Source organism: Rissa tridactyla, chromosome 8 (assembly GCF_028500815.1).
Source record: "Rissa tridactyla isolate bRisTri1 chromosome 8, bRisTri1.patW.cur.20221130, whole genome shotgun sequence".
NCBI classification, from domain to species: Eukaryota; Metazoa; Chordata; class Aves; order Charadriiformes; family Laridae; genus Rissa; species Rissa tridactyla.
The window spans coordinates 6,862,956-6,889,719 of NC_071473.1; the positions used below are offsets into that span (position 1 = coordinate 6,862,956).

A 26,764-nucleotide genomic window follows, 5' to 3' on the forward strand; every position below is an offset into this window, starting at 1 on the left:
TACAAACAAAGACTTGCAAGACCTCCCAGAGCTCCACAAACTCATGAGCTGAAGGAGAGAGGGTATAATTCTGTAGCCAGGGAGGATTCCTGCTTTAAAGCTGATCTGTTGGCTGGAATGAATGCAACTCCACCAGAACACTGACCTGCACCAGTCAAGAATCTGGACAATTTTTCCTGAGCCGAGAGCGACCAGTTTGTTCTGAACAGCGGGTGCATTGTGGTACTGGGCATCTTTCAGCCCATCCCAATGGTTTGCCTGATGCAAACAGGGCGAGGCAACACAGGAGTCACCGCTTTTTAGCTGGCAGCCTGAGTAAACTACATCCTATTTCACGTCATGAATATTGTCCTAACCACTGCTTTCTCTCCTCTCTTTTCCCAGTGTCCAGCATTCCTCTTGTGTAAGTAAAATTTTGTTTGTATCTAAGGCAGCATTTGTGCACTTGAGTTGTTGGACAGGGTCTAGGCACATAAAAGAGCAGAATGGAAGTATTAGGAAAGTTGATGCTCCTAGGAGATGTCCCTGAATAGAAGCCATGTAAAATTTCTGCATCACTTATTTAACAGCTGTTTAGAGCCCTTCAGCGGTCTCAGACCAGCACTGAAAAGAAACACTATTATACATCCACCACTTCCCACACAACATGAATAACAAACACAAGGAGCTGAAGGGAGAAGTCATCCAATGTGAAACTGGAAGGACTGTCAATACTTTCTGTACACAAAGGAAAGCATCATACATATCCTCGAAGGGAGAGACTAAAATATTAATGTCATACATTTCTTTCTTCTTTCACAGCTCCAACATACTGCTCCTCTGAAAGCAGGTAGGCACCCCTAGGAACTAGTATCCACACTGCTTGGGAGAGATTATGTTAGTGCTAAAATACCATCTCCCAAAAGGTTCACCAAGAGAACCTGAGCTCTCTGCAGCCCACCAATCCCTTTTCTCATCAGACATTCAGTGGAAAACGTTCAATGTTTCCTGCTTCCTTTCCAGTTCAAATCTAAGCTCTATCCTGAAGAGTGATGACTGGTGCAGCCCTTCCCTCCGGCAGTATGCCTGCGCTTCAGTAAGTCACCTCCAAAAGGTCTGTCCTACTAACTACCCCAAAAGGCTGCAAGCCTGGCCACTCCTCCTTGCCCAGAGATTGTCTGTAGCAAGAGCAAGGGAACTGCAAACTCTGACCCTGGACTTGTAGATCTTTACCCTTTTTCTGACGTTAACACACTTGTGTATGTCTCAGGGCACCAAGCTGACATCAAGGCAACTCTCCTCCATCCTCATGTGCTACATCACAGACCCTACTGCTCTCCTGGACCAAGGGGCTTTCCTGCTCTTGTTTCAACAAGTCAACAGTGAAGTGCTGCAAACTGCTCTAAATGAAATCAGTGTGCAGGTAATATTAGCATCAGAGTGGAGGACCATCAGCAGCTCCCTCTTCAGACCATACACAGGGGCTCTTTAGCTTGGGCTACATCCGTAGTTGAGTATTTGACTGGCTTTTTTTCCCCCATGCTGCTACGTGAGCAGAGACCAGTCATTAATTACCCGGGGAGTCTACAGCCCCAGCTCTCTAGTATGTTGTTACTACAATTACACAAAAACGTGAGCACAAGTTTCAGTACAAACCAGCTTTCTCTTCCCTTCTTCCCCTCCAAATCCTCCTCAAAACTTTATTTTTCCATTCTCCTTAACAAAAACAGAAGAGGAGTCTGGCTACTGGGGTGATAATCTACTTTTTACTCAGCTGAACACCTCCTCCTCCTCCTTCTCTACTTGCATTTACTACTTCTCTCTGTTGAAGAGAGCAGAGTCTACCCGAACAAGTTACTACCTTTCAGCCCAGACACGGTTTTTGCCGTGTCCATGCTCCTAGTACAGTGTCAGCACCAAAGAAAAGAGATTTGCTCAAGCCACTCTTAGGAGTAATTTTCAAGGCAGTATAGATGAACTTATTTGATGTTACATATGGGGATTCAAAGCACACAGGCAATTTCTGTATCTTCTCAAGAATCATAGAATGGCTCGGGTTAGAAGGGACGTTAAAGACCACCAAGTTCCAACCCCCCTGCCATGGGCAGAGACACCTCCCACTAGACCAGGTTGCTCAAAGCCTCATCCAGCCTGGTCTGGCCCCATCCAGACAAGTCACTTCCAGTTAGAAAAGTATGACAACAACCAACCTGAAGATCTTGGCAAAGGGATGGCATTCTTGTCCCAATGATTGTGCAGAATCTACCACAAAGAGTTTCTAGTCTTGGCACTACCCCTAAGCATGCTAACAATACCCATAATAAGTCAGCAATACTTTCAGCATTTTCCATCTTGTTTTCAGGTCCGCAGTGACCAGATTGCATCAGCCACCAAAGCCTTCATGTTAAATGCAGCTTGGGAAGTTGTGAAGTCTGATCCTAAAGTTGCAAACGCAGGTTTCCTGGCATCCTGGTTCCAGGAGACCCTGCATGCCTACCTTCCCTCCATTGGCACCAGCATCTTAGACTGCATGGCACAGCTTCCAGTCACTTGCGATGGCCTGGCCACAGTGTACGTATTATCTAAGCTCAGAGTCTAATTAGATGGTATACATGTGCCTGTGGTTTGATAGAACCAGGAAATACATTGCATTGTCAAACAGTACTTTTTAAGACTTGAATTTTGATGTCTTTTCCTGCCAGCTATGTCTGTTCCTAATTTGTCTTACTACAGTCAATCCACAGAACAGTAAAGATAGAGCTAGGAAAAAAATCAAAGACAGAATGAGATCCCAGGGCCCGGTATGTGAAAGCTGCCAGCAAAGAACAAGACAAATGCAGTACACTGTCCAGACAGTGCAGTTTGCTCACTGGAATCAGCGTTACATGATTGTTTCTCTTCCAGCCATGCAAGAAAGCAGCATATATTTATCATACATAACATTTTTTACTATTATATTCTATGCCTCTTGGGAACCTCTCCCAGAGAGAGGAGCTGGTGAATGAGATAAGCGGAGACAGGCAGAAACTCAGAAGAAGACGTGAAGCAGGACGGAGATGTGAAGAAATTAGCTAGGATACGAACAGGGCTTTACAAATTCACCTTAGAACACAAAGGGTTATCTCAGTTTCTACGATGCACCCAAAGAGAATTTCTAATGTTCAACTTAGAGAAGGAAGTGAAGGGAAATATGAGCTACAAATTGTTATTCCTACCAGGAGCGGGCAACAGGGTTTGTCTCATCTGTCCCTTTTGAATTCTAGGGTTCAAGCTCTGGACACTGTTTATTCTGAGATGGACAACAGCACGAGGCAACTGGTAGCTGACTGGATTAGAAGATTCCTTACCACACACGGTTAGCAATCTGTATTTACAATCCAAATTTTCCTGGTATAATTGCAATAGATTCAACAGATTCCCATATTAACTACTAACATGTATTGACTACAGAATGAGAATTAGCTGTTAAGATGATCAGATGTTAAAGGACTCTAAAAAAAATTATTCAGTAACTTGTCCATACTTTCATAAGCACAATGAGACTGTTTAAACAGCTTTTCTGAACTCAAGTCAAGCTATATTAGAGGAGATCAGTGAGAGTGAGGTTCTTTGTGTCAAACTCATCTTCATTTTTCCTGGTACCCTCCCTCTAAGCCTTTTCCTCCCCATGGTCTCAAAGGAGACCCATGCTTATCTGTTTATCAAGAATTAACAAATTATTTTATGTTTTCAGTTTGTGAAAAAAATTCAGCAAGAGAGTGGCTACTGACCAACTGGAAGAGTTTCCAAAGTTATGCATCATATAATGATCTGACTTCTTGCTGGAGCAGCTTTGATGGGGTAAGAAATCACTTTGAAAATAGGGCTTCCTTCAGCTAGTTCACCCAGCAGGCTGTCAACACTCAAGCAATAGAGGAGCAGGGGGATAAAGTGACAGAAACTTTCACTTGCTTATGGATCGCAGTATCGGTGATTAGAGCTACAGGTCAGCGAACAGCTAGACTTCAGCAGTCCACACCCACATGGTGCCTACTAAACTTACATCATATATTCTACAATTTGGTTAACTACAGTGCTGTATGGAAGAATTTCTCTCATGTGGCAATTTTTTCAGTAGTTTAACTCTTGCACTGGGTCTTTAGTCACATCTATCTATTCACAGTTTACAGCTCTCAAGGTCCTCACCGCCAGCCAGCTAGCCCAGCTTACAGTCCTTGGCAACGTGTTCTCCAACAGCAGCCTAGCTGCTGCCATCACTCAAGTCCTCAGCACCAATAACGTCCTCTACCTTGAGGACTACTTGACCAAGTTATCAACTTTAACACTGACTCCTCCACTTGACCACAATGCAATGTACTCAATGCTGGAGACCATTTTAACCAAAGTCAGAGAGAACTTCCCCGATCTGTGCTCACCCTCTTTGAAAGACTTGTTTCAGGTGAAACTGAAAAGGATGATGGCTGTTACTGATGCACATATATTAAGGCTCTTCCCAACAAAAATAGGCTGCACCGATTTCCAAGATATGTGAGTATATCTGCCATCTGCACTTACTGAGAAACAAAATTAACAGAGATAATACATAAGCACGGCTCCTCACTGCAAACTTTGTGACTGCTATACATTTTTATCACTTGTCGCTTCTAAAACTACTATGAAAATGAACCTGCAGCACTTCTGTTATCGTATTGTCAAATGCTGCCCTGGAGATTTTGAAATTATCATTTTTAGATTATGACCTCAAGATAAACAGTGTTATGTCTCTCCGGAAAAAGCAGTATAGCACAATGAAAATAACTATTAGCAATGGCTGAACTTGCACAGATGATATATGAACAAAGCACCTGAACACTTAAGTGAACGTTAATCTTCTGCAAGGTTCAAAACCATTTCACTTTTCTCTCACTAGCTAGAGTTATCTTAGGTTTAAAAAATATTTGGTTTTTTGGTACAGCATGGCTTATAAATACTCTGATATGAAACACTGAAATCCCTTTCATTTTTATCAATATACAGCTACAAAGGACTGAATTCTGTGCACCACGAGTTAGATCCTGACACACAGAGAGTGGTGTACCAGGCCAGAATGGATTTTCTCAATGGGCAAGCAGCAAAAGAAGGTAACAGATTACTACATGTTACTTTCTCTTATGATCCCGTAAGCACTTTAATACTAAAACCTTACACTAGCTTTGAGCAACACATGAGCAATAATACTCATAATTTCAGGATTACGCCAAAATTCACAAAAACAACCTAAGAGAACTCAGGGGTCTACTTACCTATCCCAGGAGCACTTTGTGCTGTAGCATGGCCAAGTTAAACTGCAGAAGGGTGGGATGATTCTAGGATATGAATTTGGGAAGAAACTTCAGCCTCTTGATTGGCACTCCTGAGCACCACTTTCTACTTCCTGCATCATTCTGAGCTTTTTCAAGGCCCAGCTATGGCTATAAGCACTATTTCTACCTCATCTTCTTCTAGAGAGGTAGTTTTCCAGCAGCATACGCTTATCTGACTGCCTTGCATAGATGAGTGTCTGACAGTTTAGACAAAGCTTCCCCTCTCTCCTGCCAACAGGTTCTGTTAGGTTCTGACCATCCAACTTACTATCTCTTGCAGGAGTAGCTTGTACATTCACCACTTCTAACAGCCGAGACTGGTTAGAGGAAAACTTTGGATTCTCTAGTATTTACACCGACTACAGTGATTTCCTCCGCCTCAATCCCAGCTTCAACGGAGTAGGTATCACACCCAGCAAAGCTCACATTGGGTTTCCACAAGGCTGCTCTGTTGTGCCACTCTGCAATGGCAGTAGGGTGCTGTGCTTGGCCTGGGGTTATTTGTAAGCTTCTGAGTGGCCATTCACATGCAGAAAGACAAGAGCTGGGGGAGCATTTAAATGCTGCTAGGATGACATCCTTTTCCTTTCCCTTTTAGTTTGAGGTGACCGATTTGCTAACTTCAGTGCAGCTAGGAAAGCTACTCATCACCTCTGGTATCCTAACCAACAACACGAGGGCCAGTGCAGAGACAGATGTCACGGAAATTATGAAAACCCTCCAAACCCGGAATGTATCTGAACTACACACCTTTCTGAATGAAGTTAATTCTCTTGTAGCACAGGTAAGAGAGTTCCTCCAGTTGCAGACTCTATTTTCTACGGGCACCGTCCTTCCTCTTTTGGGTCTCATTTTCATTTGCTCTTGCTCCTGACTGCACAAGCATCTATAGATTTCTCCAAAGCAAATTTCTATAAAACAATATAATGGTATGATTCCAAACAAGCAGAATTATCAAGTCTCTCATATTAAGCAGCAGGGGGGAGAAAAAAAGGCAAAAAAAATTACAGTATATCTTCATTTACACTGCCCAGCCCTGTATCATGAGATCTGCTGTTCATTTCTGCAAGAATAAAGCCACACTAATACACATAATGACTGAGATCCAAAGACAAGCATCTCCATCACACTCCAGTATTGCATCGCTTCCCATTTATTCTTCTCCCCAGATGCACATAGAGAGCATAATGAGCACTGGAGTTCGTGACATAATGCTCAAAGGGATTTTCCAGATCCTGAAGCCGCATTTTGCCTCCATGACAAGAAGAGACTTGGAATCCCTGTTCAATGGGACACTGACCTTGTATCTAGGCTCCATCACTCACAATGAACTGATGACACTGCCTGCTATCAGCAACTGCCCACTCTTTCAAGTGATGTGAGTATAACCCCAGCTCAGTTTCTCTCATCTGTGCGCACTGTAAAGGAGAATGTCACTGTGGCTACAGGGAGGGATCTGACAAGCAAGAGGGATGGCTGTGAATTCATCTGTCCCGTCAGAGAAGACATTTCTGGCTGTGATAAAAACATTATTAGCTTGGATCTGTGAAAGCCACAGCAAATAACTGATGCTGACATGTGTCTTCTCTTTCCTTGTCTGGCAGAGTGAGAGGTTTGGACTATGCCTTTGATGACATGACAACAGATACAAAGACTGACATAACCCAATGGATTGTCCAAACTCTTCCTCACTTGGGTGAGCCTTTTCTTCCCACTGAGTTTGTCCAGGCCTCTGGTGTCCCTCAGACCTGACACACGGATTTCTCCCGTGCCTAGGAGTTTTCAATAATTTGGAGCCATGGTTTTTGTAGAAAGTAAATGTCACGCTCAATGAGCCAGTTCCGCCTCAGTGCAGCTGCCCCAATACAAAATGCAACGTCAGACTTTCTTACTTTCTTGTTGACTGAGGGGAGGGGTGATTTAAAAAAAAAAAAAAATTAATCGTGCCCTTATTACAAGCACAAACTGCTTTTAAGACTTACTGAATCACTGAATTATTTTCAACATTCTTGTCTTACAGTGCTTGTAAGGAATTAAAGTTGAAAAGTAACCAAGCAGCAGTGTCCTGATTTCCATGAAATTACTAGACACCACTTTGTGACAGTCTCCCAGAAATTGCACCAATATGGGCCAACCTGGTTAGAACCAAGTTGATTCACCGCTTAGATGCGTGATGATTGGAAATATTTCCTCTATAATTTCCACAAACACCCTGGAATGATATTAGGTTTTGTGAGTCTTAAACCGAAACATAAATAATTTGCTATTGCTGCATTTTAGATTGTCAGATAGATGAAAACTGGATGACGCTTAACTTCCGAAGATTCAGATCCATAGCTAACATCACAGACTTCGCTGCTGCAAATGAAAACTTTACTGGGGTAAGAGTACTGATTTAGTCACTTGGTGACATTTTACTACTATAGAGCAAAACTATTTCTGTCTCCTTTTTAGAGAGTCACACAATTCACAGTGGGATTTATCTTCTAAGAGCGAAAGAGTATAGTTTGAACACCAAACATTAAATAGAAAAATGTTGCCCTTTCCTCCTGAATTAGAAACAATAGAAATTTCTCCATTCTCTTCATGAGAGCCAGGATTTTCCACTCTGCTACAGGAAGAGTTCAACTAGAGTTTCTAATTATTCCCCTGAATTTCCGTTCCAACAAGCCCTGGCCAGTTGGTTCACTTTGCCTTACCACAACACCCAGCAGAAAGGATGGATGCACAGCCAGAGCACCTGCACAGGAGCCAAAGGATCTCTATATCTGATGCAGATTCTCTGTTTGTCTTTCAAGAGCCTAGACGTGATTATCAGACAATTTGGTTTGGTTTCCATGGCAGTCTGTGGCATGGCCACTGAAGGAATATTTCCATGGAGCGTATCAGAGAAGCCTAAACTGGGGTCTGCCTCACTCTTGCCCCAACAAGAGAAGGAGCTCTGAGCTCCAGCATGAACATTAAGTATCATAACCTGCATCTGCCAGAGGAGAAAGAGTCCTTGTTCTTGAGGACAAGAACAAGTGAAGGAAAGCTGCAGGCACACATGCCAACAGCGTCAATTGAAGAAAATATGAATCTATATTTACAATTAATTCTCTCCGTTCCAGCTGGCACTCCTGGAGGAGCTGACCGCCATCCAGCTTGCCCAGTTAACACTGTCCCAAGATGTGTTCAGCTCTGTTGCTAACATCGAACGAATCTTTGACAGACTAACCAAGCTGCCGGGTCTCCATGAGTTGGCCGCTTACTGGGATGAGCTTAGCTCTGCTTTAGAGGAGGTAAGTGCAGACAGCTTGTTAATGGGGCTTAGTGGGAGAGGTCTGTGAGGACAGAAGTCTTCCTGTACATCCTGTAAACGTGCAGTAACCTAGAGTAAAAGGTGATACAACAGGTTTGCCAGGGAACCTTGCAGCAGGTTCAAGGCCAGAAAGAGATTATGCCATTGCATGTTGCATTCCTCACATGCTTAGTCTGTGCTTGGGTTCGAAACAGCTACCACCAACCCCTTCCCACTTAGACTGCCTGAAAGACAGAGGCCGGATGTCCAGCATTTGTAAAGAATAAGGCTCAAAGAGGTCCCTAAAGCACCATCATATTAATTCACATAAATTTACTATTTGTCTTTGGCTCAGGCTCTCCCACATACACAGTTCTGACTGTGCACCCAGTGCCAGTCATTAGCTGAGGCTCCTCTAATACAATAATTAGCTAAGGGCCCTTCTTGGCTCCTTGTAAATACAATACCTTTCATCAGGCCAACCGAAGATATGCAAAGTCTCAGTCTGCAAGACTCAGACCCTGCAGGTCTCTCCCTCAGGTAAGATGTGATCACAGACAGAAGACTTGCTACTGGATATGGCATCATGACTAACTCAGCTTTTCCCAGGACTATGAAAGCTAGCCTTGTACCAGAGCAACTGTTCAATTTTCCGCATTCATCCAGAAGATGAAGCACATGCCTAGAATGGCATAAAGCTAGCCTCCAGCCTGCAGAAATAATAAAAATAGTAATTGTTACCTCTCCTCCCCTCGCCCCACCCTGCCTAAAGCAGCAAACAGTGGAACTCTTTAGAATCCAGCTGCTCTCACCTCATTTGATAAGAAAGTCTAGTGTGGAGGTAGAGTCTCCTCTGGGCTGTACTCAGAGAGACACTGTAGGCACCTCCTGGAGGCAGCTGCAGCTTCAGACACTTCGCTGCTTTGTCACATCAGCTGGGTCCTTCAGGGCTCCCCTGGGGCCTGGCTTTGCAGGGGGCTCAGCATTCTCTGAGAGGCAACAAAGCTCAACAAGAGCTGAAAGCATGCGACATCTGGTATCCCCAGTCCTGTTCAAGGTTCTGCAGCAGAGGTGACAGAAAGGACTGTATGCCTGTTTCTCTGGTGCCGCAGTTCCTAGCCCAGCAAATCCACTTAAACTACCACTGACAGCCTGCACCAAGATACAAGGTGCAGAAGCCACCAGGTGACAGCTGGAAGAGTAGCAAAGGGGTGAGAGTCAGACCTGTAATTCTCCCCTGAACAATAACGTCATGAAACTAGAAAATAAAACAATCTTGACAGTGAAAATAACACACCTGGCAAAGAAAACAGCTGAGGCTGTTTTCTTGAGGCTCAGTAGGAACTGAACTATAAAATGGCTATATATAGCATATACTTTGTGCTATAAAATACAGGATTGTGCAAAGAGTCTGAGACGTCAGGGAATATATTTAGTATTATAAGTCAAAAGTAATTCAGAAAACCTCTTCTATCTGGTGCAAGCATCAGGAGCTATGCCAGCTTGGCTGCCTCAGAGAATTCCCAAATAGAGAAGAGTAACTTCACTGAAAACTGAAGGTCTAGAGAACACTAACGTTTGTTCCTCCTACTGTGCTGAATTAGTTTCAAAATATTTCCCTGCTATAGAAGATCAAGGTCGGGACATAAAAAAAAAAAAAAAATAAATCTCTATTCTTCTACGCCGATTTTGCTGGAAATTTCTCCTGTGTGTAACTTCATACTTCAGAGTAATTTAGTCAGGTCTTGGCTGCACTGTTACAATGCTGTAAAATCCTTATGGATGTGGCATGATTTTCTATTCCTGTTGGGTTAGAAATAGAAACTGCATCACTCAGAAATATTCTTCTCTTAGTTTTCCAATATTCTCCCAGAGCCTTACAGTGGCATCTTGTGTTCCTGCTGCAGCCTTTTGCCAACTTCTTCAATATCTCCATGGCAGCGAAGCGCACCATGCTGGCAAGAACAGTGGAGCAGCTCCGTTCTGCGCTCCCCACCTTCACAGACAATGACTACCACCTTTGGTTTCAGAAGAGGCTCATGGCTGTTCTGCCAGGCATTCATGCCACCATCCTTCAGGACATCCCCAACACCATGTCCTGCAGTTCCTACAAGTCTCTGTGAGTCATGCTCACCCTGCCTGAAGCCGTTCCACGTTGCTTGAGATTTAAACCATTTAGTAAAAGAACAATTCAGTGCAGTGGATCAACTGCAAAAGGAGGGGAACAGGGTGCCATGGTAACAGAAAAAGGCCAGAAGACAGTTACTCCCACCCCTCTCACTCATTTGTCTTGCATGTCTTGGCAAGTCACCTTATTTGGCTTTTATTTACTGTATTTATTAGCCCACTTGCTGCTAATTCAGGTATTAGTTACACTCAAACATTTTCTTGGGCCAAGACATTTAGGAGACCTCAATTTGTACTCACTTTGCCTCCGCTAAACCAATAACAAACTCCCCAGGCAACAATGAAGCCAGACTTTCAATACTTTACTTTGATTCTTGTGATATATTTATTTTTAGGGCAGACAGAGAGAACAAGCCCAGAATATTTCATGTGAGCTGTTCAGCAATGGGTTGGCTCCCACGAGTCCTTCATTTACTCCAAGTCTCTTTCTTCTACAGAATCGCTGGGATCAATGCGGTCTTCTCTGAAATCCCTGCAGCTGGCAAAATGGATGTATACAACTACATTGTGGCATTCCTCAACCAGCAGTCTGAGCTCACTGGTAATGCCTACCAGTTCCAGGACTTCAACCCTTTATTTTGCCTTCAGGATGCTTTGGCAATCCTGGGTACTGATGTATACTGGAATCTTCTCTCCCATGTTACCTGTTTTTCTGTGCCCTCACCATAGGTCCTGCCTGCTCCGCCCAAGCCACAACCAGAGACTGGTTATTACAGTTCTTTGGAAAATTCTGCACAGAAGCACCTTACACTCAGTTGGTTTCACTCTACCACCAACCTTTCAATGCGGTAAGTCTGCACATATCCAGGCTGCCTTTGCACTCAAGAGAGGATGTGCCAAAAAAGATGGAAATGAGATTGCCCAGGTATGAGGTAACAGAATTCAATTCCTCTGTCTTTCTTTAGTATGCCATTTTGGACCTCCTCACTCCCACTCAGATTGGTGACATGATGGTATACTCGGACACACTGACCCGTATGGATGCAGCAGTCCAGCTCGTCCAGTTCTTCCAGCAAAGCGAAGCTGAGGATGTTCAGATGATTCTGACACAATTCACCAAGGCTGCAAGCATGGTAGACACTACCCATGTTCCCTGCAGTCTCCATCTCCCCTGCAGATACTTGCCATCTAAAGTTATTATTTTACAAATGGCTTTGTAAACACTATGATTTTGAAAGTACATTGTTACAACAGTAATATTCAAACATCTGTACACATCAGGTCCTTTCAGTGACACAGACTGCACTCTTCAGAGTATTGTTTACTTCCATTTGTTGACTTCTGGCCACAAAAACCACTTAAAGAGGTCCCTCCCCACCCGTAGCATTGCAGTTCTGATTGCCCCAGCAACAATGTGTTGATCACATAATTTTGTTTCAGCATAAGATCACAGTCCTGCCAAATGATGACATTGCTCGGCTGCTCCTGCTGCAATACCTGACAAGTATGTCCGAGCAAATGAAGACATACACTGCCGCTGAGTGGAACATCACCTTCCAAAATGAGCTGTACTTCCTGCAACCTGTCATCAATGAATCAACCCTCGCCCTCATTGTGCCCCAGGATTATGACTCTTTAGTTGCTGTGTAAGTCTCCTGGGCATCACTGGAATCTCTCTTCATCCAGTAAACAGGGCAACACTCCTCATGGAGTCAGATTAAAATCTGAAAGACAGATGTGCTGTCAGTCTGGACAGCTCTAGTCTGGGTACTTTTTCACTGCCCTTACTCACAATTTAGTAATCTCAGAAGTTTAAGATGAAACGAGAGAGCGGGGCCACATAAAATCTAGGCCTTAGTCCATACATGCTATTTGTACAACAGGGGTGGAGTATTACAAGTTCCTCAGCAGAAATTTCCAGGCGAAGTAACTGGCCACAGTAACTTGGAGAAAAGACTGTTCTTGTCCAAGGCTCCAGTTAGAGGAAGTTACAAAGAACCCACCATCCTATCTATTCATTTTTCTTGTCCACACAGTGTTACTGCGCTTGATAACACTTACCAACACATGACTGAATCCTCTAGAAGAGATGTAGCACTCTGGATTGCACGGAACCTCCAGATCCTGAAAGGTAATACTGGGAAGCCACACGTTCCAGCTAATAAATTCTTCCAGGAAAGCAGGGGCTCAGCTGGTAAACTCCCAGGATGTGTTAAACAACAGTAATACAGTCTTGAACACAGAGGCAAGCACTACTGCATTAGAGGGCTGTCCAAGTGGAAAAATGCTGTCTTTCCAATGCTATCTCAGAGCAGGATACCTTGTTGATCTCTGGTGACTGTCACAAAACATGATGTATATTCCTGGAAACTGTTAAAAAAAAAAAAAATAACGGATATTTCTGGTATTTTGACCTGATCTGAGGATCCTCGTTTTTCTTTCTCTCTCTTGCTATTTATTGCACACTGATTTTGCCTTCTCAAGGTACAAAGTCTAATTTCCCTTTGTAAAAAATGTAAATGCCATCTAGTCCAGTATCCAGTACTGGTCAAGAGCAGATGTCTAGGGAGGATTAAAAGTACCCAACCAGCATAATCTGGTATTTCCCTTTTGCTTTTCAATGGTATCCAAGTAATTTATGTCTCAGACTTTTCTTGAGCTAGAAGGGACACTGCAATGTAACAGTAAATAGGCAGCTATTCTTTTCAGTCAATTGGGATCTGTTTTCCACTTTTCTGCAATAGCTCTATTGTTTAAAAAGGACATACTGTGGTGGGTAATTCCCTGAGAGTCACTCCGTCTTTTTCCCCACTTAGATGGTCCAACTGAGTCCACTACTGAATGGATACAAGTCACCTGGAAATCCTTCTTCCACAATATAGCCCTCCAGGAAGCCACAGCAACCCTCAACAATTTTGACGCTGTATGTATGATCCCTACACTAAGTGCATATGTGTAATTGGGGCTTTCAGAAATGTTTATCATACAGTAGAGAGCATTAAAGGATTTAATTTCAAGATTGGTAATAGAATATATTCCCACTTCTATGCAGCAACTCTAAACCCAGAAATAATAGTACGTTTTGAACTAGCAGGGCATTGAAAGAAGCTCCAATTTTGAATGGGTATCAGATAGTCAATATAAAAATACACGTCAGCGTTTTGAAAGTCTTCCCTGTGCTGACATAGCTTTGCCTGGGATCTCAGAAATAACTTCAGGATAACAACAATAACAAATCATGACACACAAACACAATTTGCAAAAAGAAAAGTGTGAAACTGTGAAAAAAATATTTCAGCTAGTTCTAGTGAAGAGGGAATTAGCTGATCTTCAGTCGCTGACACTAGTGTTTCCTAGGCCAAAATTCTGGATGTGCTGAGCATCGAGCAGCTGGTGGAATATGCCCTGACTTCTGATGCCCTAGTCAATGTGACCACAATGCAGGATGTCCTGAATGCCCTGAGAGGTGAAAATCCCCAAATCTCAGAGCCTAACATGAGTGAATTCCTGAAGAAGTTCAATCTGGCTCTGACACAGGTACTGTAAATTTCATTATAAACATCTTTCCCCTTTCAAAAGGCAGGGATTCTCAGGCACTTCATGTGTGAGAAAGTCCTGCTCATGGTGCCAGGTAAAACAAGCATGCTGATGAAAGGGAGTCATCATCCCCCTCACCATGCCACCCCCAAACAGCTCCCAAGTAACAGACATTTCCACTCCCCACAGGAAGGCATTGTGGGCATCAGAAATGATGAAGTAAGGATGGAAATGCTGACAACACTCTTCACAGACCTTTCCAAGCACTTTTATAAATTTGCTGACCTTGACTATGAATTCTGGTTCCTGGAGAACCTAAAATTCCTCTTGCCCAGCATAAACACAGATCTGCTAGAGTTAATCCCAGGAGACCTCAGCTTCCCAGCCTACACAGCCACGTGAGTACCATGTGCTGAGAGGAGCGCTGCCTGCCAGACTCACTGCAGGAAAGCTCTGGCAGGGGAAGCAGCTCACATTTTAGCAACTTCTTTCCCAGCACAAGTGTTAGCATTTCACGTGGATTTAAAAAAAAAAGTCCCAACTTGATTTTTGCAATAAAGGATATTCAGGTAGATTTTTCCACATATACATGTTCTGTGTCATGCTCTACTTAAGTATCTTCACGTACCCTCCGCCCTTTTTGTTCCCTGCTCCAGAACAGCACGCTCGGAATGAGGCAGGTGTATGCCAACTCTCCCATGCCTTATAAAGCCTGTACCTTTTGCACTTCTCGTTATTGCCATTATTGCTTTAAAGTATTACAGTTGAGGCAAAACTTACACTACATATTATCAAAATAATGTTATTACTTTATTACAACTCTCTACAGTCTCAAGCTGATGATGTCTTATTTCTTGACGCTTGCAGAGTGCGAGGCCTAGATAACGTCTTTCCAGAGCTTCCACAAAACACATCCCATGCTATCTACCTCTTCATCAAAAGGATCCTGGAATCTCAGCTTACTTTCTCAGGTACTAGTCTGCTTTCGGCGATGCTCCATGGCATAGTTGAATTGTAGCTGTTTGTCACATCTGCCAACTGCCTGTCCCTCCTTGGGTCAGAGAGGAATTCACTCACAGGAGCAAGTACAATATGGGGAGGTTGCCCAGCACCTTTCAGTCATTTGGCTTCCCAGGACAGAGTACTGGCTTTCCTCTGAAACATCAAACATTGACTGCAGCTTATAATCAAGGAACCAAAACACTTGGGCATCTGTTCTCTTCCCTGATGCCTCAGCACCATAGCTCTCCCGGTAACACCCTACCAGGAACCCCCAGCACCTGCCAGAACTGCATAGTAAACAACAGCTCACTGTGCCCAAACCAGCCCCACACCATCGGGGATCCCCAGTCCTGCCTGTCCCCCACAGCTCCCCAAAGCCCTCTGCATGCCAAACCCCCCAAGGTCTGCAGCTGCTCAGGACTGAGGGAGACTGTAGGTCGCAGACTTATTTTTCAGCCATGTTGTGGAGAACAACAATAAAAAAAGATTAGTTATCATGCTGTACTGACAGACTTCTTGTACTTTCTCAGAAAAGGTATTTCCTGGCACGTATAACAGCAGCCGAAGCTTCCTGAAACTTATCTTCTACAGATTTTTACATTTTGCTTCTTACAGTGACCTCACTGACTTCTACAAGGACTTTAATGGGGTAAGCACACATGTAGGTCTGACGGCACAAAATTTATAAAGAGTTTGTGGAAAATTTGGGGCTGTATTTCAGTCTGGGTATGACTTCAGAGAGTCAAAAACATTGTCTGAAATTTTTTTGATTATAACCTTCAGACTCAACCCTACAGTTTATAATCCTCTTATCCTTGTTTCTGCCAACACTGACACTCCAAGACTAGAAACCAAGGCAAACCCACGACTATTTAAGAATCTCAAAATGAGCCTTTTCTTACCAGGCTTCCACACACAGACAGCTCTGTAAAAGGTATCAAAAGTTTTGAACATTTTTCACAAGCTGAACTTCCAGGAGGTATTGTCCTCTTCCATAACTATCCCCAAGGGAAGATCCTTGCCAAAGAAATCAGGAGGACTTCCTCCAGGCTTTTACTATTAAATGTAGTTCATGATTCTTCCATGCATTTTATACGAGCATGATGATCAAGTAGAGGCACTTCTTAGCCCAATGCTTTCCACTCTCCTGCAGAACTCATTGCCATACAGTTTCTAATACTGCAGTAGAGTAAGCTGTCTGATTAGCAGTGAGAATAGAATGGCAATTATGTTAGCTAGCTAGAACAGCTGATGAGCATTACCCTCAGTTTTCTGTGTCGGGATGTAATACGGTTTTTATCCACCCAGGCTATGGAAGGCTCCTCGGTGCTGTGTAGCATGGTGGGGACATTCAGGTGGCTTTAGGGCTCTGATGAGCCTGTCAGAAACATAAACAATGAACTATGTATATGGCTGAGAACTATAATTAGTGGACAAGCAAGTGGCCTTCTAAGTCTGCATTTTCTGATGTGTTTTCCTCATTAGTATGAAGTTCTTGACCTTCTGTCTGCCAGACAAATAGGAGAGATGACAGTTCTCACAAATGCTCTTAAGAGGGAACGCCTTACCGTCCAGATTTTGCTGGAGATGGAGAAACGCTCCTTTGAGGAGCTGACTGAATTCACAAAGGAGCTGAACACTGCAGCAGAAGAGGTACCGTCAAAGCTCCCACCCCAGAGAACTGCATCCTGTTACAAGTCTCAGAAATACTAAAAAGGCCACAACGGAGACAAACTCTCCTTACAGCCATGTAAACCCTGGGCTCTAGACCACTGGGTTAGAGCTCACATGCCTGGGCTTCATAGAGCAGTATCCAAAGTGATTATTCTTATTCATGTTATGGGTTACACTGCAGACACCTTACTCTTTTAAGAAGGTTATTTATTTTCTCTCACAATGTTTATTTAGCACCTTGGTTTCCCTTCAACTCAGAACTCATCCCTTACAGGAGAGGAATAATAAACTTCACTAGCTAAGACCGCGGGCAAATGGCTTTTCTACTGGAAAATGTAAAGCACAGTTATTTCATTAATTCATTACAGTAGTAATCTCATTCAGTCACAAAATTCATTAGTCCAGTGTTACATTGTATTGCACTACTGTGCATTCATGCTAAAACACTGATGGCTTTCCTGAAAACTGCACTCTCCATCAGGGGGAGAAGAGGAAACTTCTCCTGCCACTAGGCAGTTTAATCTACCTGTGGAAAGCAGTAATTGCTAAAATCAATTTTTGTGTGCTGGTTTTGTTTCCAGAGGGATGTCACTATCCTTCCTGACCCCCGGATTCGTGAGCTGCTCTTCGATTTGCTTTTTAAATCTTTACCACTCAGCACCTTTACAGCAAACGAATATGCCTTCTGGTTTGGTTCGGAGCTGCAGCTATTCCTGCCAGCTATGAATGACAACTATCTGCAGCTCCTGCCTCTGGACATTGACTGCCAGTCTCATCAAAACCTGTGAGTCATGAGCAGCCAGCTTCCCCAGGAGTGGCCAAGCTCTCACTACCCCATCAAACCAACAGAGTCACTTCCCCCGGAGTATCTGACATCTCACTGCTTTTAGCATACTGAGCTTCACAACAAGTTTTGCATCAGCCAAAACCATTCATCAGATTAGCATAAAATGCCTGAGTATACCTTCATTTTATTTTTCAAGATGTTACCAAGGGAACAACGAGGAGAAGGAATAGTTTGATTTAGACCAAATTAAACATTTCAGTTTTACTGACACTAGTACTTTCAGCTCATTTTTCCTATGGATCTGAATTTTTCCTCTAAAGGAAAAGTGCTCTCCGCAGATGTTTAACCCATAACCTACTTCTGCTCTTGTGTTGATACAGTGTGCAAGCAATGGACAGAGTGTATGAGCATTACACAGACGAGCAGAGACTCTCAATCCATCGCAGAATACACAACTTTCTGGAGACCTACCATAACACTCAAGGTAAATATACACACACTACTCAAGAGCTTTTCTTTTTCTCCCATTATAGTATTTAATCTTTGTGCTTGGCAAATACTTCCTGAGTTTCAATCTTCTAACCTAAAAACTATACACAACCAGAGCATTTTAAGTGCAAAAAAAGGAAATGTGCAGACCCTCTGTGAAGTCCACTAGGAACACGTCATTGCAATTAATTTTACATGTTAAGTCCCTAGATGCTACAGTGATGGACAGTGGTATAAGAGTCCTAACGCAAATCAGACAGGTAACAGACAACAAGATGCAGGAAACTGCTGACTGGTTTGCTGAATGTGGGCTATTCTTCTGCATTTCAGGCATCACCTGTTTCCCAAATGCAAATAGCAGCATATGGATAGCTGCCAACTATGGCCATTTCAGTGTCCATGCCACTCTCCAGGAGTTCTCTTCACTCAATACAAATTTCAATGGGGTAGGTCACATACTGAAGCTAGCTGTATCTGAGCATTGCCGGCTCCTCTCTACATAAGCATAGCCGATCCGTAACTTCTTGCCACAGCACTGACAGTGATCCCTGTTATAAATATACAGATGTTTCTGTGTTCCTTTTCAGATGTCAGCTCTGGAAAAGCTTTCACCAGCTCAGCTGGCACAACTAACACTGGAAACCGGAGCTCTGGCTGATGAAACAAACATGATGATCATTATGGACAATCTAGACACACCAGCAGATCTTGCTAAGTTCTTTGCCACGCTGAACAACATCGCATCGGTAACTTCCCTTATTGCGCTCCGAAGCTTCTCCACCCAAACACTGCAGTGACTTGAATCAATGCCCGCTGTCTGATACTCAAACCCCAGCCCTGGCCGTAGAAAAGAAGGGCTCATCCTACAGCCTCACTCCAGTCATCACAGGGAAACCTGCCTGAGACAAGGCTACAGGCCAAATCCTTGGATAGCTGTTCCTTAAAGGCCTGGGGTTGTAGTAATCTGTTTTTCTGTCCAGACACCAAGCTATTCTTCGTCCCAGGGTCTATGCTGAGCCATAGCAGGATGTGATGGGAAGTAGCAGTATAGCTGAGTATAGCTCAGGAAAAACAGACCTACAGCAAGCACTATGCACTCTTTCCAAGAGCTCCCTGCTTGGGTCCTCCCTTGGTGATACCGATCCAGTCACCTTTACGGTCACTTCTCATGTGTGAAGAGAGAGATGAAATAATCCTGAACAATATCTTAAATTGGGGAAGGCTTAGCATGATAAACTACATGTTAACTATACTGAAAAGGTGTTGTGTGATTACAGGTCGAGCTTCAGAACAGTGACCTTGCCCATCTCCTACTAAGCACTGCCTTGCGTAAAATAGCTCCTAGTTTTCCCAAAATGAAAGCTGATGGCTTTGCTGACTGGTTTCAAGATACTCTACAAAACGTGTTGCACACCGTGAATGAAATGATCGTTGCAGAGATACCTGTCAATATTTCATGTGACTCCTATCAGCAAATGTGAGTCATCTGTTCTACACATGTTTATCTTAACTGAGCATTTCTATTTATTTATGCTGTATATGACTTTCTAGCGATACATTCACATATTCCTAAAGCAGAGTGTAACGCTCCCCCCGAAAAGCAGAAATAACCACCAGTAAAACACTCAGTATTTTCAGGCTTGCATGCAAAATACCCTGAAACGCAACAAGATTTTAATTAGAGTAACCTTAGCAATTCTGTGACCTCTATCTTAAGGAATTGCATCAAGTAGAGAGCAAACTTTTTTGAAAATAAAAACGGCCTTAACACATAGGTAAGCTACGTTCAGTCTGATCTGAAGATACTTTGCAGTTACTTAAGAACCTCTCTAATAAGGTCTTGCAATAATGAATAACAATGAAAGCTGCTGAAATTTTTCTAATGTAAAAGTTTTTGTTATTGGAAAATTCTGATTTGATTAAATTAAAATACTTCCCATAACCATCCCAACATTCCCTCCTGCAGGTTGAAGGGTTTCAACAAAATCTATGCTGGCATCCCCACAGAAAACAGTCCCCATGTTTTTGGATTCTGTAAAACCTTCTTGACATCAAAAGTGAAATCAGGTAATGGCATAAAAAGTCTTAATTTGGGAATGTACTCTGAAAGCTTTCCAGCGCACTCTGGGCCTGAGACGCAGCAGGAATTCCTGTAGTGATGTCTGAGATGCTTTTAACGACAAGAAAGATAAAGGAAGCATATACTTACATTGTTGCTCCAACACTATGGCCTTTTCCTCTGACTGATGGGATTCTCACAACTCCTCCTGTATTTTGGATGGCTCACTAGTAAGTTTAACCATTGCCAGCCACAACATTAGGTTGCCTAACACTGTTAAAGATAAACAAGCCCAAACTTAGACAACAGCACAAAAGCATTATTACTGAATAATGAAGATTCTGGTCTCTCTCATACCAATGTGAATTCAAAGCATTCTGCAAAGGTTTAATGGGAATTTGTAAGAGTGACTAGGGTTTCCAGTCAGAACATCAGGAAGGAATATGTGGTCTCCAGTGTTCCCAGTATCATTATTTTTCCAGGTGTTGCATGCGGCAGCGTAACCCAAAGTACTCAGAACTGGCTGGAAGTAAATCTTGGAAATTTTAGCAAATATGCTGAGTATCAGGACTTAGTGACTTGGAACAAACACTTTGTGGGAGTAAGTGTTTTTAATATTTTTTTCCCCCACTAGCATTCACTGTGAGAACATGGTGGTATTCCACCATGAAAACACACTACTTTCCCAGCATCTGCAATGCCTTTATGCTCCACACAACATGAGAGGTGATGGGTCATTTTTCTTAAAAAATACTCTGGCATAAGTGTCCAATTATCACAAACATTTTCACTGCTTTTCACTGCCTCATGGCACTTGCAGAGCTACAGTAACATTCAGAAATGGGATACTACACATCCTGATGGAAAAAGGACTTTACAAGTCCTGTAGATATTCCAGCCTTGCAGATTTGTCCTGAGTCTTCTTAGAAGCACTAACATTTACAAATCACTCTCACGTGCTTAAGAAGGTTGCCATCTGCTTTGTGTCCCTTTCCACAGATGGATGTCTTGGACAAGTTATCCCCACCACAACTAGCATCCCTGACGCTTTCATCTGATGCCATTAATGAAGAGGAGGAGATGTGTCAGATCCTTGCAAAACTACATAACAAACCATCAGAGGAAATCTATCAGTATTTAGACCAGTTCAACAGAGAGGCAGCCCAGGTAGGGTTATGAACACTGCAAGTCCAGCGTAAACTCATGCAGCATGGACTTCAGCTATCCAGAATCTTAAAGACGCCTTCAAAGATGGTTTCTGAGCTTCTGTTCTAAGTATGAACAACTGCAACAAAGCATATCATGTACAACCTCTCATCGTGGCTGTCTGGCCCAAAGTATTCAAACACCAGTGTCCAAGACTTAATGGCTGGATGATACTCAAGTGCATGCTCATGGCAACACTGAGGTTGTACTGCGCAGAACTACTGAACCTCATTATCTGTGGCCCTGTGGAGGAAGCTGATCCTCACAGCCACTTCTCTCCTAAGACATGTATCTGCCTATGCTTGAGTGGTCACAAGGGGCCCCCGTGCAGCCAGCGCTTTCAGTGAGCCCTGGAGTGGCAGAGCGTCCCTGCACCACGTTCAGGGACAGCTGCTGAGACTCTCATAGCTATCCCTTGGTGTTGGCTACCTATATGGCAGGTTCACAGGACATACCTAAATGCATCTTCCCTTCTCTGGGACTCGCTCAGTTGTTTTCTACAATGCTATTCCCTGTGGCTTTGCACTTGGGTCTCTTTAATCCTGCCTTCTCATTGACGCTCATTACTTCTCTCTTTCAGCTAGCAATAACCACTATTAAGAATAACGATGTGAGGAAAAAGATGCTCACTCAGTTCACAGGAGACATCGAGGCAGAATTTCCAGCTTTCAGCCCTGCTGAATGGACTCGTTTGCTTGCAAGACTCGCTCTGCTACTGCCAAGTGCTGGCAAGGAGGACACCAAACTGTTCCTGTCCCACATTTCTGGTTGTGACAGTTTCAGAGCCCTGTAAGTACACAAGGGAAGTGTCCTCTTTACTGCATGCAAAATAAAAAAGGGGATCATCAGGAAAGAGCAAGGAATTGCCAGGGCTGCACTGTGCTAAAGAACATCTGTGCAAGAGCCCATCATTTAAAGAAACATTCCATCAGTCAAACAAAATAGCCAGAGTCAGATCTTCCTTCCTTTGAGTAAAACTGTGCAAAAGCAAATAAAAATGTTTGCTAATATAGTACAAAGTCAATTATAATTTCTATTAAATAGATTTTACTTATTTGTAAAATACTGCAACTAGGAGCAGTAAAACGAAAAAACATCAAGAAGAGATGAGAGGAAATATCCTGTCTAATGAAACAGATTAAACTGAGAAATAAACTCCAAAGGGCAGCACTGGAAGGAAACCACACAGACAGTCACATCTGGGCCACACAAAGCAAGGAAGACCGTGCTGCCAACAGCAGCCCTGCTTTGACCTAGGAAGTATGCAGGAAAAAAAAGAGCAGGGCTGGGCCCATAATAGACATTTCCAATCTGGTCTTGAATTTCCCTTTTCTGGCACAACTGTATTCTCAGGGGCTGGCATGGCACAGCCCTGCTTTTTGCATCTGTACAGCACTTGTGTACCTATAGCAAATGGTTCAGATCTAGCAGTTTGCACTGGCTATTCAGAAAACACTCTGAAACGAATTTGGCAACACAGGGAGGGAGGCTAATTACCCATTTCATCAGCCGTTCAGGGGTTTAACTAATTCAGAAAGCACACAAAGAGATCACTAGGGGAGGCTGTACTATCACAGTCTCTAAGGACTTTTGACAACAGCGTAGACAAACGTCTGCACAGAGCTAATCCTGCCCTGGGGCACGGATCTCTCAAAGTGCCTTTGGCAGTCCAGTCTTTCACATACAGATTACAGCCGGTAAGAAAGGAGCAAAATGCCATTTCATAACAAGTAAGCTTTCCCTTCCTCTTTCTTTCATTTTGTGAAACTGTTTCTGCTGAATTTTCTCTCTCCCATGCACAGCATCATGGCACCAGCTAGAAAGCAGGAATTAAATCTTTCCCATGTGATTTTCCTCCACAGTGTGTCCTCCTTAAGCCAGGCATACACGTCCCTGTTGCCCATGAATCAGCAAGGCATCTGTAGCGCTTTGCTGACCTTCCTTGAAAGTCAACACACCACGACAGGTAACATGGGCCAAAACCTAAAATGGGTTTTTAGCATTCCTGTACATTCTAGCAAATCGGAGGGAAGGCGAGTGACACTCTCTTGTTCTCCTGCGCTGCAGGTTCTGCGTGTGCGTTGGGACAGGAAACAAGTCTGGAGTGGTTGCAGAAGAACTTGGGGGCATTTGCGTCCAATGCTCATTATGAAGATTTCACCAGGTTAATGACAGACTTCAATGGGGTTAGTTTGTTTTCTAACTCAGACCTGAGAGCTTTGCCTTTGCTCAGGTCCTGCATCATGCTCTGCTACCGCTCATTGCATGCACAAGGCTGAGCACACTCCTAGATGATCTAATTCAGTAAACAGACATTGCTCCAGCCATAGTAAAGCTCTTCTTCCCAACACAGGGAATCCAGCCAACTCCATGGCTTAAGTCTCTGCCTGTTAGCAACATTTTACTTCTCTCTGATTATGTCCCATTGGTTTTGCAGCTCAGTGTAAGGGACAATCTCACCGCTACCCAGCTTGCCCACGTATTTTTTGGCCCTGGAGTCCTGGATGATACCAGCATGGTTGAAACCCTCCTGGGCTCCCTGGAGAGCAGGCCAGCTCTGGACACCTCTGCCTTTGTTGCCGAGTTTGTGGCCACTGCTTCTCAGGTGAGATACCAACCCTTGCATGGGGATGTTGTTTTAGTACACAGTGAACTGAGAGAACAGCATCTTGCAGAAACTACTGGGCTTCAGCCCATATGGACCTAGAGAGTATCTTCCCAGAGCTGGTTCCCCTGTCAAACACGTTATTCCACCCAGACCCACGCACTTACTACAGCAAGAGCTACACAACTGCATCAGGTCACAGCTGATTTGTGTTCTTACTTGCTTTGTTTTGCAGGAAGGCTTATCATCCCTGGCAAATGTGCAAGTCCGAGATGCCATGTTCAGTGCCATCTTTCACAAACTCCAAGGGCAATTCCCTACTTTTAGCATTTCACAGTACAAGGACTGGTTCCAGAACAAGCTCAGCTTGTGGCTGGGCAGCATAAATGCCTCTGCCCTTGCAGCTATCCCAAGGAACATGCCTTGTAGAATATACCAAATTATGTGAGTACCTCATTGCATGCATTCACTTCAACTTTCCCCCCCCTTCAGCTTTTGTACATAGCAAGAGAATTCCCATGGCCCTGATTGGTCCTATCGGACACAGAAACAAAATTATATCATGGCACTTAAAATCCCAAGCTCACCCTTCCTTCCCATTTTCACTCCCAACAGCTTCATTCTCTCACAGCTCCAGTTTCTGATCAGGGCTGTGCCATCTCTATCCAACTACAAATTTGGCATAATAATGCTTGTTTAACAATGCAAACTCATCCAAGGGAAGAAGTTTGGTTACCACCGAGAAAACAGGCCATAGACTGCAGAGGTTTTGTGTGCAATCATGTTACAAACATTTGGTGACTTCAGTCACCAAAAACAAGGCTTTACTGCTATAATGAACCTCCTGCTTTCTCTTCTCTCACAGAATGGGTGGCTTAGAGGGCAGCTTTCAACAGATGTCTCCTGCTACCCACCGGGATGTTTACAGCTTTGCAAAGAGCTACCTGTCTGCTAAGGCTTCTCAAGAAGGTATGCTGAAGGCGTCCTGCACTCACTCCCTCTTGTTAACTTCCCTGCATCTGTTAGGAGCAGCAACATACTCACAAAATTACGGGATGCTGGGCATCTACCCATGAAAAAGACAATCCAATTAAAACTGGAAGATGTCAACTGCTTTTTGCTCTATAGCAAGGAGAGACAGAGAACAAAAGCATCTGCAGAAGCAGCTGTGTTTCTCCTTAAGGCTGGGACAAGCCCTGGTTTTAGTCATTGCCCCTCTCTGCGGTGGCAGCTCACCAGCTGAGAACTGGACCATTATTGGTACCTCTCTGGCTACCATTACCACAATATCCCAGAACCTCCCAAATTTAACATTCTGATCCCTATGCCTTTGCCAAAAGATATGGGAATGCCAGGTATACTTACATGGCTGAAGGTACACATTGGGCATTAGTCACTTCAGTGATGTCAATATCAACGAGGGATTTAGGCACCTAGACGTTTTGGGCAACTCCTGTATCAGGACAGTCATACTACTCCCACAGGAGAACCATGGGACCAAACTGCTGGTTATATTGCCCTTGAATTATGCTTTGTTTAAAAGGTGACGCATGCGTTGAGAACACCGGGGGAAACTTGGGTTGGCTACAAACAAATCTGGGCTCCTTCAGCTCCTTGGCTACATACAGAGACCTGACTGACATGAATGCAGATTTCAGCATTGTAAGTAACTCTGCAAGACAGAGCCCTGTGCAAGGCTCAAATCCTGCCTGACAGCCCTTCACAGCTAGCAAACACTCCTGCTGTAAGGCAAGGACGGTAATTTTAATATTTGATTTCACAGGTTGATGCTGGGACAGGACTCAGCCCAGAGCAACTGGCAGCTTACACACTGGCTAGCGATGTCCTGCGTGACATGGACAAAGCAGGCAAGGTCTTCAGCTCTCTGACCTCTCACACCATTGGGAATTTCATGGATGCATTCAATGCAGCTGCAAAGCAGGTAGCAACTTCACCTCCTGTTCAAGAGGCTGGAATAAAACAGTTTACACATGAAGTGCATACTAATGCGGGACCTAAGTTCCAAGTGCAGAAAGAGGCCACAAATCTTAATTAGTCTGGGACCCATCCTAGTAGAGATGCAGATTCTCTGCAATGCTGCCACTCTTTAACCTCGTAGGAACGTCAGTGTTGTCACAAAGACTAACAAGTCTCAGGGAAAGAATGAAGGAGTCATTGTGCAGGCACTGTATTATGGTCTCCTTGATCCAACCGTAACAGCCCTGTATCCTCCACTACCTATAGCCATGAGCATCCTCAGAGTATCCCCAGGATCCTGTACCCATAGGCCACATGCTGGAGATGAGCAGCACACAGGCAGTTTGTGTATGTGCACCCTTAACTGCCCAGGAAGAGGTGAGCCCTGGACACACAGTCACTGCCGCCCCACATGCAAGTGAGTAGACAAACCACCAAAAAACACACACACAGCAGCAATCTTTGCATTTGCAAATTAAATTAATTACATCTTCTTGTCTTAAGATGAGTCTCCAGCAGGGTTACCTCAGAACTGTAGCATACTTCTTGGCCCTCAGTTCAACTCCTTTTTACCAGTCGCAGTTAATATAAACTGCATTGTGCACTTTTAATGATGTCTTTTTCTTTTGGTTGAAGCATAATCTGTCTCAGATTCCTCACGGTGACATGAGACGATTCATCCTGGGGCAGATCTTCTGTC

General features: G+C 43.7%; 1 protein-coding gene across 26 annotated transcripts in view; it reads right to left on the minus strand.

The window, feature by feature from the left end:
- Window positions 1–26,764, minus strand: part of LOC128913997 (mesothelin-like) — a 78,719-nt gene that overhangs the window by 39,539 nt on the left and 12,416 nt on the right. For 14 of the 26 annotated variants that reach the window (XM_054212483.1, XM_054212478.1, XM_054212463.1 and 11 more), the window contains 3 exons: window positions 22,113–22,269; window positions 20,427–20,549; window positions 12,790–13,098 (listed from right to left, as the gene is read on the minus strand). The exons of 9 other annotated variants lie outside the window; for them this stretch is intronic. The gene's annotated coding sequence lies outside the window, so the exon portion shown is untranslated. Of the gene's footprint in view, window positions 1–12,789; window positions 13,099–15,228; window positions 15,250–20,426; window positions 20,550–22,112; window positions 22,270–26,764 lie in introns of those variants that run through there. 3 more of the 26 variants (XM_054212464.1, XM_054212468.1, XM_054212481.1) reach the window with 2 other exon arrangements.